The sequence below is a fragment of the Nymphalis io genome, chromosome 22, assembly GCF_905147045.1.
Source record: "Nymphalis io chromosome 22, ilAglIoxx1.1, whole genome shotgun sequence".
NCBI lineage: Eukaryota > Metazoa > Arthropoda > Insecta > Lepidoptera > Nymphalidae > Nymphalis > Nymphalis io.
The window spans coordinates 8,573,248-8,587,201 of NC_065909.1; positions in this window are offsets into that span (position 1 = coordinate 8,573,248).

The window sequence follows — 13,954 nt, forward strand, 5'->3', positions numbered from 1 at the left end:
TCAATTATTTATAATAAATTTATAATGAATAATTAAGCAAACAAATTATTAATTTTATTTCTATCAAAAATAAAAACTGTAATAATTAAAAAACTACTTATTTATACTATTCGTAATGTTATAAAATTAAGTGTATAGCGTCATCTATTGACCAATAGTAATACAAATGATGTAGACTACTGCCGCTAGATGGCAGTACATATCTCAAATTTTTAAATACCTCTTTTTATTGACTTGTAAGTATATTGTACAAATCAAAGGATGATATCTTTCAATATACAAGCGTTAACCAGGGGAATTTTTAACTATTATCATATTTGAGAACACTTTTTTTTTTACTCTTATATAATTTTTTTTTACTGATAACACCTACTCTCGTCACTGATAACCTACCTACGAAACAAAAAAAAAAAAGAAAATCGATTAACAAACAGAGGAAAAGGTAAGTGTTGTCTCCTTATATTATAATGGTAATTAAATAAATTTAATTAAATATTTTGTAACTTGAGTTACATAACTTATAATAAATAATTAAAAATCTCTTACGTGTTGTAAGAGATATAATATAATGAGAATGTAATACTTTTAAACAATCACATTTTAAATAAAAAAATAATAAAACAGTTAGTAGGTAATTTAAATTTAAATAATTTATTCTTACATTTTAATGAACGTAGGGTTACGAACACTAAAAAAATACCGTTTCTTTAGTTTTTAGAATTAGATATACTCTATATCACAATTTCATCTTACTCTACCACCAAATAGCAATATTTCGCATTGTTGTGTTCCGGTTTGAAAGGAGAGTGAGTCAGTGTAACTTCAGGCACAAGGGACATCTTTGTTCCCAAGGTCGGTCGCGCATTGAAGATGTAAGGGATTATTAATATTTCTTATAATGTCTATTAATATTTCTGGTGGTGAAATTGCCAGTTAAAAAAAATGACCCAGATGATAAGTGGTCACCGTTCCATATACAAAAAGCTGTCCGTATATAACCACTCCTTAAACCTTCAATGTATCCCTAATAATGGTATCTAAAATACTAAACGCCTTATGTATGTCAAACCAAAACTTAGTAATACAGAATACTGATGTTTGGTGGTAGATAAGTGGTGGTGTGGTAGACTTAGTGATAAGTACGTTATACGTCACGTACATGTGAGTGGTAACAGGCCATTACAAAGCTAAGCCACCTACCAATATTTTTATTTTATTTGCCGTAAGCAAAATTAGATAGCAATTAAATTTATAAAATAATAATAATAATTAAAAAATGCGAGCGTGAATTTGTTTGTTACGTTCATACTTCTAAACTACTCAACTAAAATATTGAATACACGCCAGGAGTACAGAAAATGACACAGGGTGCCTATCACCTCCCAGTTTATTCCTCCTTCGCACGCGGACGGAAATATCTCTCAAAATTAATTTTCACTTACAATATTTTCTCATCGCGTCGTAAAAAAGTATAAACACTGCAAATTTTAAATTAAATATATATCTTGCAAGCACCTCGTATTATCCTAACCTCATTATTCTGTTTAAATTACTCATAACGTTATTATCAATGCACTTTCATAAAAAAAATAGAGAGATCAGTGCACGATAAAAATGCACGTCTGATAAACAAAACAAGGTCAATGAACTTTTATGCGTTATATAAATTAATAATATCAGTTCAATTACTTTTTGCAATAATACGATTGAATTCGTGATTCTATGGATTTGTCGAATATTTTAACTGAAGTTTTGAGTTAGTATTCGTTGATTCATACAGGATATATTTATATATGCTGATTATATGATTATTGCACTTAATTTTCTGACTTTTTTTTTATATATATATATTTTTTTTTATTCGCCGGGAGGGCAAATGACTCTACTCCACCTGATGGTAAGTGGTAGAGTCCAAACGCGACGACGGCCAGTACAGACGGAAAAAACGTTCTGCACTAGCCGCCTTCGCCTTGCCGGCCCGCAAGATGCCTCTTCACGCCTCGTTTGAAGGAACGCGGGTTGTAAGAGGAGGGGAACACGTGAGCTGGTAAGGAATTCCATTTTTTGGAAGTGCGACAAAGAAAGGAGTTGCCAAATTTCTTTGTTCGCAATGGAATTGATGTCACAGTAGTTTTGTATATGCATTTAACTCAACAAGATTATCAGAGCCCCATTTGGCGATGAGCTCTAACGTCCTATCGAGTTCAATGACAAGATCCTTCCGCCTCTCCTCAATTTCCGCTCGCCCAGCCACTGCGCGTCCGTGGTATCCACCATGCACTGTACTATCGTCTGCATAGCAATGTATGTTCCCAAGAGAGAGCATATCATTGATATGCAAAAGAAAGAGTGTGGGAGATAGCACAGATCCCTGGGGGACCCCAGCATTCACTACATAGAATTGTGAAGAGCAACCATCAACTAAAATACGAAGGCTACGCTTGTGTAGGAAGCTGGCAATCCAGGTGCATAGCTGAGCAGGCAGACCATATGCCGGCAGCTTGGAGAGAAGACTTCTGTGCCAGACCCTGTCGAAAGCCTTGGAGATATCGAGACTGACAGCCAACGATTCTCCATGCTTGTCGATAGCTTCACCCCAGAGGTGTGTTACGTACGCTAGAAGATCACCTGTGGACCGTTTAGGTCGAAACCCGTATTGACGATCATTAATTAAACAGTGATCTTCTAGGTAATGGATCAGTTGGTTGTTTAAAATCCGTTCCATCACCTTACAAAGTACTGAGGTGATAGCTATTGGCCGATAATTTGCCGGGTCAGACCGATCCCCTTTTTTGGGAACCGCTTGCACATTAGCTCTTCTCCAAGCCTCCGGCACACATCCCGAAGAGAGAGAAAGTTGGAACAGGCGCGTTAACACAGGAGACAGCTCCGCTGCGCACTTCTTCAGCACTATGGCTGGTATTCCATCGGGACCGCTAGCTTTCCGTACATCAAGTGATTGCAGCTCCGCGCGCACATCACGTTGCCTGATTTTAATGTCAGGCATCGTAAGGCCACATGAAGGTGTTGTAGGTGGCAGCGCACTACAATCATCGATGACGGAATTGTCGGCAAAAAGTTTAGCCAGGAGATCAGCTTGCTCTTGCGGACTGAGAGCTAGCGATCCGTCCGGATTTCTGAGCGGTGGCAGCGAAGGTTGGCAGAAATTGTTTTGCACATACTTGGTCAGACGCCAGAAGCTACGGGAGCCCCTAGGATGCGAAACAAGGTCATGACCAATCTGTACAATGCGCTGTGCATCCGCTCTCGTGTATGCCTTTCTACAGGACTTGGAATTTTTATTAGACTTTAAAAAGAGTGATTATTGAGTTTCTTGCCGGTTTTTGTCGGATCTACGTTCCGAACCGTTGCTAGCTTTAAATTTTTATATTGTCGATTCAAAAGTGCTTGAATAAAGTATATTTGGGCTTTGAGTTGATATTGTTGCTCAATTATACTTGTTGCAAAACCCTACTTTTTCGCGTGTATTAGTTTATGGCAATACTCCATTTATAATATAATATCCCGGTCGCCGAATTTCACTACCGGAGGTCGTGTCAGAATTCTAAATTCCATCCACCGCTGGAAATCCAAAACGGAGGTTTTTAAAACATTTCCTGCGTCGCACAACATCCTTTTATATATTTTTTGAACAACAAATATTTTAAATAATTATATATTTTTTGTTAAAATCTAATTTTTATATAACTATGTATAAGATTATAGATTTGCTATCATACCACGTGTTGGGATAATAATGTTTTAATAAGATTCTTCGGCTGACTGATAGTGAGCTGTTGACTCGGTTTTTGAACTCTGCTAATGTTTTGAATATCGGACGATGCCATTACATTTTTTAATATTGCATAAAGTATTTTTGCAAATGAGTGTTCTGTTGAAGCGATATGAGACTAGACCCGGCTTCGACTTTGTTCTAGTAAAATTCATTCAAAGTAAATATAAACCCCAAAAGCATCTATAACGAGATAAACAAAGCTTATATTTACATTTTATATGCGTTTTGCTAAAAGCTATATATATAAGCGAAATACCATTCATTACGAGATCTCCTAAACTATCCGCCCGATTGACTTGAAATTTGTCACACTCTTTCCCCAACGTAGACACTCACTAAGAACAGATTTTACGATTACGATTATTAATTTCTATTTTAGAATCCATGATTATTCCACTTAAATACGATATCCGCTTCCATTTTAATTCCAAAGTTTCAGTTGATCCTAATTGTTTAACGTTTTATTACCAGCCTGCTAATAACTTTACTACATAAACAAGCTGACTTTCGAATTTATATTAGTAATAAGGATGTACTCTAGAAAGCGTCATCGAATTCCGTGTCATCTTAAATGACATATTGTGAAATAATTCTGCTTAATCATCAAGTAATTTTATTGGCTTAATAAACTTTCTAACTTGCATCAATTAAAAAAAAAACTTTTTTTAATTAGTCTAGTCTAACAATGTACCGTTGACACAAAAGTGATAGCATTGATTCTTCTCAATTGGCACGCTCTTACGTAAATGGTTGCAATCGTTATATAGGTTGGTTTTATATCTAATATTTATACTAATAAATAGATAGAAAATTGAATCACTCTATATAAAACGACGTTCCGGCCTAGTTGCCAGGTAGCCTGGTTGCCGATTTTCTTACATAAGACTGCGGTAACTTTATGGCTACCAAGAGACATTTATTGACATACTGTAAGCGATATCAAATTATTTAATTTGAATTGAAAAAGAATAAATGTATGTTTGCTTGTGTGTTTGTTTCACAATAACGCTTGAAACGTAAAAGGGATTTAAATAATATGTTTAAAAGTAGATTATGTCAGAGAATATTTATTATAATCTAGACGCTAATGTTTACCTAGACAAATACTGGTAGTAGGACTTTGTGCAAGCTCGTCTGGGTAGGTACCACCCACTCATCAGATATTCTACCGCAAAACAGCAGTACTTGGTATTGTTGTGTTCCGGTTTGAAAAGTAAGTGAGCTAGTGTAATAACAGGCACAAGGGACATAAAATCTTAGGTCCCAAGGTTGGTGGTGCATTGGCAATGTAAGCGATGGTTAACATATCTTACAGTGCCAATGTCTAAGAGCGTTGGTGACCACTTACCATCAGGTGGCCCATATGCTCGTCCACCTTCCTATTCTATAAAAAATGTTCATTTCATATAATTAGAATTAATTTGATTCGGTGTGTGTGTGTGTGTGTGTTTGTGTGTGTATGACGATGAGAAATATGTTTATTGTGTTTATACATACGCATCTACAAATATTTTTCCCGCTCTTTCTAAGGTTTAATGAAGAAAGCTTTTAGCATTAATACTTTTCTACAATATATTATTAGTATTAGTAACATCCTGTGAATGTCCCACTGCTGGGCTAAGGCCTCCTCTCCCTTTTGAGGAGAAGGTTTGGAGCTTATTCCACCACGCTGCTCCAATGCGAGTTGGCAGAATACACATGTGGCATAATATCAATGAAATTAGACACATGCAGGTTTCCTCACGATGTTTTCCTTCACCGTCAAGCACGAGATGAATTATAAACACAAATTAGGCACATGAAAATTCAGTGGTGCTTGCCCGGGCTTGAACCCACTATCATCGGTTAAGATTCACGCGTTCTAACCACTAGGCCATCTCGACTTTTTTAAGTAACAGTTAAAGATGATCGTCTATTGTCTACTAATCGTACAATAACCCACGTAACGTTATATATATATATATATATATATATATATATATATATATATATATATATATTTAATGAGTCATAGGGGGTGTTTGAAGCAAATACATTGTGCCACAAAAGACTTACTGACTCTATACTCAGTCAATATATTAATAATATATAATATAGTATTAAACTATAACTATTAAATAAATATATAGAATATCAATTATCAGTACATATAATCTAATATAATATATATAGTTGAATATTATAGAATTGATAATACAAATAATATACTAAAGGTACAGGGTTCACGTTACTTCTGCTTCTTGACTGAGTATAGAGTCAGTAACTCTTTTGTGGCACAATGTATTTGCTTCAAACACCCCCTATGACTCATTAAAAAATATATATATAACGTTATGTGGGTTATTTTATGTTTAGTAGACAATAGACGATCATCTTTAACTGTTACTTAAAAAAAATGAATGAATGAAAATTGTTTTTGTTGTTTGTAAAAAATGAAAAGGTGGCGGCCGTCGCGGGTTGTCCGGTAGTATTTTTTTTACGTTATAGGCAGGTGGAAGAGCAAATGGACAACTGATGGTAAGTGGTCACCACCGCCCATAGACACTGGCGATACATCGCCAATGCGACACCAATCTTGAGAACTTAGGTGTTATATCCCTCGTGCCTGTAGTTACACTGCTTACAGTATTGCTGCTTACCGGCAGAAATTCTTATGAGTGGGTGGTACCACCCAGACGGGCCTGCACAAAGCCCTTCCACCAGGTAAAAATTTATAATTGAATATATATTAAGTTAAATAATAAAGAAATGAGAGTTTCGTCAATAATATAAATATATTTTATATTATTATAATAATGTTAGGTACACATAAGCCGAGATGGCTTAGTGGTTAGAACGCGTGAATCTTAACCGACGATCGTGGGTTCAAACCCGGGCAAGCACCACTGAATTTTCATGTGCTTAATTTGTGATTATAATTCATCTTGTGCTTGACGGTGAAGGAAAACATCTTGAGGAATTCATACATGATGAATAATATTTTAATTAAAATATGTCATTAGTGGTTTCTTGCCGGTTCTTCAGTAGAATCTGAATTTCAATCTAGTTTTAGTTTTACATTTCATTTTACATTAAAGATAATTTAAATAAAGTCAATTTTGACGCTTGCCCTGATTACCAAGTTCTATAAATCTGATATCCGTTGGTGGTCAATCTTAGTCATTCGACATAAAATTGAACACAATATACGTTTCCGTGAATATGAATGAAACGATGTCGGTGGTCTCATTCCGCTGACTTCGCTGAAATCATTCATTCAATTGTTACATTTATCAGGAATTATGATTCTTGCATTTTTGTTTATCGGAGTATATTCCAGACATAGTGTCTACATGTCTATATGTTTGGTTGCCTCGTTTGATTGGCTAAAAAGGCCGCAGGTCACAAGATCCTGGGTTCAAATCCCTGGACGTTAACGTTAACGTTCACCCATTAAAAAAATGACAATTTCTATCTAGAAATCTCAGTAGTAAATTGGATAGTAAGCAAATAGAGAGTGCATTTGTATTTGCGCACACACTTGTGCGCTATACGTCCTGCGCAGATGACGTGTCTCCCTTAAAATAATATTTATGATTTGGACTGCATACCAGTTTCACCACATTATTTAAGTGGTAATAGCCTTTAAAGATCAAACCGCTAGGCAAATTCCATGACGTTGGTCTGATGTGTGGTGTTGGTGTCGAAATGGCCCAGTGGCTAGAAGTGGCGTGAATCATAATCGATCATTGTAGATACAAACCCAGGCGAGCACCACTGAATTGACATTTGCATAATTTGTTTTAATAGTTCATTCGTGCTTAGCGGTGAACAAAAACATTGCCAGGATACCTGCATACACGAAAAACTGTCAGATGTACCAATTGCATTGTACGAGATTTGTACCCGCGATCTTATCTTAAGATCTTGGACTTGACTAATTATAAAAAAGTCGCTTTCCACGAAATGATCCATTTCCAGGCAGTCGAGTTTTAGTCGAAAGCATACGACGTAAAACGTAAGACGAGATTCTTTGGTGAAATTCTTCAAATAATGCCTGTAAATAAAAATTAAATGAATAAAATGAATACATTAAAATTCACCTCTATATTGGTTGAAGCTTTAATACATTGTGGTTAAAAAACATTAATAAATAGGGCATATTTATCGATAAAATATACGTATATACTTTTTTGTTTTATATGTTTTCACGTATTTACTACTGAACCGATCATCATGAAATTTTGTATACACGTTGTCAGAAACATAGGGTACCTAAACCTCTCTCCCCTCACAGGCGGGAGAAGCCACGGTCAGAAACTTGTAGAGTAGTAAATGATAGAAAAGCTTTGGGTAAGCTTTAACGCGAATGTCTTGCTAGTTCTACATCTTGGTATCTTGGTAGAATCTATATTCCGTACCGGTTGTTACATAAAATTTAGTTTATTTTTTTTTTATTTTAACAATAATTATTACATTAGAAATCTTTCATATGAAAACTTAAAATGTATCTTAATATACTATTCAAGTGTAAAGCTTTGGGTATTAGCGAGTATATATATAAGGTTGTCTGTGTACGAGTTTCCCCGGAGGCTGCGCGGGCGTCGGTCGTAGACCCGTCCTTGCACGTGCAGTGCACACCGTCACGATCACTTCGATTTGTACCGCCAAAGCTTTACTCAGCTTTACGATAATCTTTCAAATAATTAGTTTATTGTAATAAATTTATTTTTTTAATTATTCATTATTTAAATCCTTGCGAACTAAGGTGTTATGTCTCTTGTAGCTGTAGATAAACCGATTCACTCACCCTTCAAACCCTTTAATCCTAATACTAAGTATTACTGTTTGATAGTAGGATATGTGACTAGATGGTGTACCTAGCTAGGCGGGCTTGCATAAGGTCTTAGCACCTTTCCGTGCCCTAAGACGAGCTTAATCAAAATTAATTAATTAAATTTTTAATATTGTTGAATCATATACGTTGTTATGTTGTATAGATCAATATCAAAACATTATTCAGCTCTTTTATATAAATGAACTTTTAATCATCATTTATATCATTTATAAGATTTAAATAAACGTTCAATAATTGAATTGATATTATTCACAAATACAATATAAACAATAAAAATAATATATCAGCTTCGTAATAAAAAAATATGAAATATGACGGCTATCTCCAGCGCCTGTACCGTCCGTTAACCTTTGCTTTGACACCACTTTTCGGTGATCACTTTAAACTTTAACCGTAAATGATAATTGTGTTTTGCGGTCGTAGTTATGTTTTAATATATGGGGGATGTTAATAAAGGAATCAAATCGGATTTCTTATTTGTACTAATATTATAGAGAGAAAATATCGTCGCTTAAATGGACATATGACAAGTGACATTTCTTCAAAATTTTGGAACTACGATTATTTAATAAGATTATATAATAAATCGATTTACTATCGGGAAAATGACAATTCATAGAATTAAACGTCAAATTCACTAAAATGTCACAAGTGTCATTTCTACTCTGTTTGGTAATCCGCCATTTTGATTGTTGAAAAACGTAATTGTGTTATTTGCAACACGTACACGAAACCGAACACACCTGCTTTTGAAACGGTTATACAAGAAAATGATTATACGAGGTTGATGGCGCATTGGCGATGTAAGCGATGGTTAACATTTCTTACTATGTCAATGTCTAATGGGCGTTGGTGACCACTTACCATCAGGTGGCTCATTTGTTCGTCCGCCTACCTATACTATAAAAAAATAAAACAACTTACAAGGGTACGACGAAAGTTAAGTATATATTATATCAAAATCTATATAAAATAACTTATTATCTTACCGGTTCATCAAGGTAGAATCTACATTCGAAGCCAGCGGTAACTTAAAACAACTTAATCTTTAACAATAACAATTCTAAGCTGTTGGTTAAGAGGTTATTAAAAAAAGTTTATTTTGATTATCGATTTTTGATTCATCATTAAATTGTAATGTTTTTGTTAATGTTTGACAAAGTCAACCTACACGGTGGTAGGGCTTTGTGTGAGCCCGTCTGGGGAGGTACCATCGGACATTATACTGCCAAACAGCAATACGATGTATTGTTGTGTTCCGATTTGTAGGGAGTGAGAACCAGTGTAACTAAACTACAAGCACTAGGGAGAGACACAACATCTTGGATCCCAAAGTTGGTGACGCATTGATGAATCAAGAACGATTAATAATAGAACGAATGTCAATGAGCGGTGGTGACCACTTATCATCATGTGACCCTTTGCCCGTCTACCTATTTCATTAAAAAAACGCAATTCCTCAATTATCAAAAATTTTCATTGACACATCTATCATCCTTAAATGATAAATGATTCTCATCTTAATATGTAACGCAGGTGAAAGTTATAATTAAGGCTTGACGGGATCACTTTCATAGGAATTAATCTCTCTATAGGATCAATGTCCGTTGTACAACGAATGGGACATTGGTTAAAAAAACAGTATTATAAAAAAAATAAGTATTATTTGTGTTTTATTATTGTAATAGGTAGGCTGCCTGACATTGAAATTCACCCTTCTAATCAATAACACAACAAAACTAACTAAACAACGGTGTGTTTTTTACATATTAATAATGTCGTCTTCGTAAATAAACTTAGCCTGTAATTTTACTGGCAGATAAGAGTTAAGTCTGTATTTTTAATTATTAAAAAAAGAGCAAATATTACGTTTGCACTGCAAGAATTATAAGCTTCACTTACACGGTCTATAAACATGTAACTAAGGTATGTCGCTTGTAATTACACTGGCTCACTCACACTTTTGCAATACCAAGTATTAATATTTGGCAGTAGTGGGTCTGCACAAAGCTTTGCTGCCTTTTGTATGCGTTAGTAGTAAATTTGTAATATGCATATTCAAGATAAGCAAGTAAAACCTTATTTTGATTTTATCACATATGGATAATAAAATAAATATGGTAAAAGCAGATCTATTTAAATTTCGAACGTTATTTATTCTATGCTCAAATATTTAACGTTCTATTTCCAAAACGAAACGCTGGAGGCGTTGCACGCGCAGGCGCAGGCGCCGGTGGATTCCACTGTCGCTTTCCGAGCTTTCTTCCGACTAGCCTTGGAATTTAGGAACAGAGATGGCATTGACATAATATTATACTTAATTTAATTTGTAAGCAAAACTTTATATTAATTAGTCTCGGTGTTGTACATATTTAATATACCGTTGATTAAGTTATTATTGTTGAAATTTAATATAGTTTTTTTGTAAATCCACTATTTGGCAGAAGGCATTAGTCCGGCTGTGGATGCTTACAGGCTATAAACCTCACTTTTTACTGTAATATGAAGCTTCATCTAATTTAGCTGCGTTTACCACTTGCGCATTCGTTACCTAAAAAATAATCGAACAATATTATGTATACATAATATTTGAAGTAACAAAGAAAGAAACTGACATTTAAATATTGTAGAGATGGAACTATAATAGAGTATAGGGACAAAAATGTGCGTCCTAATCGCGTTTAAAAATTATTATCATTCCATGATTCAATATTACAATCGGTCACCACTGCTTTCGCTGTCCGACTCAGGAGTGAATGAACTAAATAGGCGAGATGCTCAAAGTAGTACTTTCACCGAGGTGAAGGCCCTTCCAGAGGCCCTTGGCCCTAGGAACAATGTCGATGGACCTCGTTAAACGTTTAAGGAAGCGTTCGGAAGTATAACAAAAAAAAGTTATTGTGAAATATTGCAACAATATTATTGGAATACATTATTTTCACATTCGCATTTATATTAGATATTTATATTTAACTAGGCTGTCTGATTAAGACACATTCTTAAATTCAATGGTCAACAAATAAAAAAAAATCTTACTTTTCATTTGTACAAAATAATTTTGGTTATCAAGCCTTTTACTCATATCAACATATTATCTTAATATTTATTAAAATATAATTTTACCGCGTGACGATTTCATATTAATTAAATAAAATAATAAGATTATGTGATCAAAATCGGATTTCCTTATTTCTCCCCAAGATTATGTAAGTATATAACTATGTATGTGTTTTCGTATCTACTTTTCGATGGTAAGTAGTTACCACCGTAACCCACATTGGCACTGCGTGTAATTACACTGACTTACTCACCCTTCAAACCGGAACATTAATACAAATTTGCTCTTTCATATTGTATTATTTTTTTTATATAGAATAGGAAGGCGGACGAGCATATGGACCACCTGATGGTAAGTGGTCACCAACGCCCACAGACATTGGCATTGTAAGAAATGTCAACCATCGCTTACATCGCCAATGCGCCACCAACCTTGGGAACTAAGATTTTATGTCCCTTGTGCCTGTAATTACACTGGCTCAATCATCCTTCAAACCGGAACACAACAATATCAAGTATTGCTGTTTTGCGGTAGAATATCTGATGAGTGGGTGGTACCTACCCAGACGAGCTTGCACAAAGCCCTACCACCGGTATTTATATATAATATATATATATATATATATATTTAACATAACAGTAATGATAATTTCAGGAAAAATTCTATTCCCTCATTCTCATAATACGATGGGATGGCAGTTCGAAACGACCGGAAGTTCAAGCGAACGGCTTTACTTGCTTTTCGAACACGGGAGTTGCACACACTTCCAACTTCCAGAATCCGGGGTTGAGGACATAATAAACTATATGTACAAATAAAAAAAATACTACTGTAAAAATATTATATAATACTGTATTTATATATATTTCTTGGACAAAAACGTAAATAAAACTTCATATACGTAAAAAATAAAAAACATTCTTATCAATCTTATTCTTAAGTTAATTCCAACTTTTCTAATCCTTAAACTAGGCTTACAAGCAAACTCAAGTACCAGGGCACTAGGAATTGTTCAGAGTTTTAATTACAATGAGGTGGGAACAATCCCACGAGACCCTACAGAGATGTAGATGAAAAACCGTTTAAATTTAGAACGACCTTAATACATTAGAATAAGGTATATTATTGTCAATCGATGGTCATAATTAATTCAAGTGTAATATACGTAATTGAATGGAATATCTTAATTGGTGATATAAAAAACATATATCTCATTACGAAGTTATTAATTGAGAAATGAATGTGTCATAGTGAAAGACAGACATATTTAAAAAAAGTGTAATATTTAGTTATGTAATTTTAGTGTGTTCATTTTATTTAAAAAGAAAACAATCGATTCCCCTAAGCATCAAACACATTTAGGAAGAACGCTTATCATTCGCCATTTTTAATTTTGACGTCATAAATCCTCGCGGTTTTTTGAGTTTTAGGCTACTTTATAACATCAATATATATTATCACAATATTGATACATAATCCTTGCGGATTCCGATTGATTTTTTATATCATCCACTCTATGAATTTATTTACATATTAGTGTCACCCGACTATTGTTGCCGTTCATATATTATTATTTCTAAATTTAAATAAACAAGTTAAATAAACTCACAACATGTATGAATAATTTCTTCTTTAGAATCATCGATGGCAAAGAAAACAAATAAAAAAATCAAAAATAGTACAATTATTATTTTAAAAATAAGTATTTAAAAGTCGAGATTGCCCAGTGGTAAGAACGCGTGAATCTTAACCGATGAACGTGGGTTCAAACCCGGGCAAGCACCTCTGAATTTTCATGTGCTTAATTTCTGTTTATAACATCTCGTGCTTTTCGGTGAAGGAAAACATCGTGAGGAAATCTGCATGTGTCTAATTTTATCGAAATTCTGCCACATGTGTATTCCACCAAATGTAGTAATAATATATGTAGTATGTTTAAAAATTATTCAATTTATGTGATTGAGGAAATAGCCAAATAAAACGTATCGTAAGTGTACGATCGTACGCTTACGATACGCGTACGATAGCTTGCAGCAACTAACGTATTATTTTATCCTAGTGGGAAATCTAGAAATGGGACGCATAACAAGGGTTTATTTTACTTTCAACGGAAAGACGTATTTGAATACTATTTTAGTTTATATGTATATAAAAATAAGTCATATTATTGTGTGTGTTGTTTGTTGCAATTTGATTTTAATGTTTTAGGTCAAAACTTTAATGGTTTTCGGATATTTTTGTACTAAATACTATTTCAATTATG